Source organism: Pongo pygmaeus, chromosome 14, assembly GCF_028885625.2.
Source record: "Pongo pygmaeus isolate AG05252 chromosome 14, NHGRI_mPonPyg2-v2.0_pri, whole genome shotgun sequence".
In the NCBI taxonomy this organism is placed as follows: domain Eukaryota; kingdom Metazoa; phylum Chordata; class Mammalia; order Primates; family Hominidae; genus Pongo; species Pongo pygmaeus.
The window spans coordinates 60702877-60704041 of NC_072387.2; positions in this window are offsets into that span (position 1 = coordinate 60702877).

Below are 1165 nucleotides of genomic sequence, written 5' to 3' on the forward strand. Positions count from 1 at the left end.
GATCAAGGTGAACGACACCAGGAAGAAGTCATGCTGATGCTGTCTACTCCCTGAAATGATGTGATGAGAAGGGCACTTCACCTTTGTGGTTTTCCCCAAAATCCCTAAGCTTAGTCCTGTGAGACAAACCCAAATTGAGCAACAGTCTACAAAATACCTAAGCAGTAATAAAAAATGTCAAGGTCCCGAAAAACCAGGAAAGATTTAGAGACTGCCAGAGACCACTGGAGATGAAAGATATCTAAATGTAAATACAGCGTATGTGTGAGGTGGGGGGGGGGGGGCGGTTGGTTCTATACCACAGGTTTTCCATGTTAAGATTTAAAAACTGTTAAATCTTTAAAAGATGTATATATTCCAGATTTCAGCAACTGCTTGTTAATGACCCTAAATGTATTTTCCCCCTACTCTTCACTTTAGCACTGTTCCCTGTATTTGTCTGGCTCATGTCTCTTTGAGAGGTGTTGAGCGAAGCCTGTTTCTTTAGTGAAATATTCTCATCTCACTAAAGTGCACACCATTAGATGAGGTTAACACACGACAGGACCCAGCACATGTGTGCCATGCCTCCTCCTATTTCTTCCACATCACTCTCTAGTTTCTGATACTTACCATTAACTGCCCCTCACCTCTGGCCTCTCCCTTCCTCATCTACAGGACTGCCATCTTCTGACAAGATCTGCAGACCACCCCAAGCTTCCCAGGGCTGACCCTCCAACCCAGGCTCTTTTGTGCATCCTATGAGGGACTGTATTTAAGGACAGCTGGTAGTTGGTGAAGATCATTGGAATGATCTTCAAACTACTCAGAATCAGGTCATATTGAAAAATTGCACACATTACTATATCATAATTAAATATATTCTCAAACCTTTAGGAAATGTAAAAAGAGTCACATAATAATAAACACAAACCATAATGTGAATAATAACATACGGGCTGCTATAAAGGTCTGTGGTCAGCATCCCTCTGAGGTAGGCATTATTATCTTCATTTTATGGTAGAGGAAATTGGGACTTGAAGAGGTTAAGTAATTTCCCACAATCACACAAGTAGGTAGTGGCAGGCTAGCATCCCATTTCTGTTCTATGGGACTGCAAAGCCCGATGCTCACACTCATTCCACTATACCTTCTCCCTTGAGTTCAAAAACTTACGGGAGTTCTA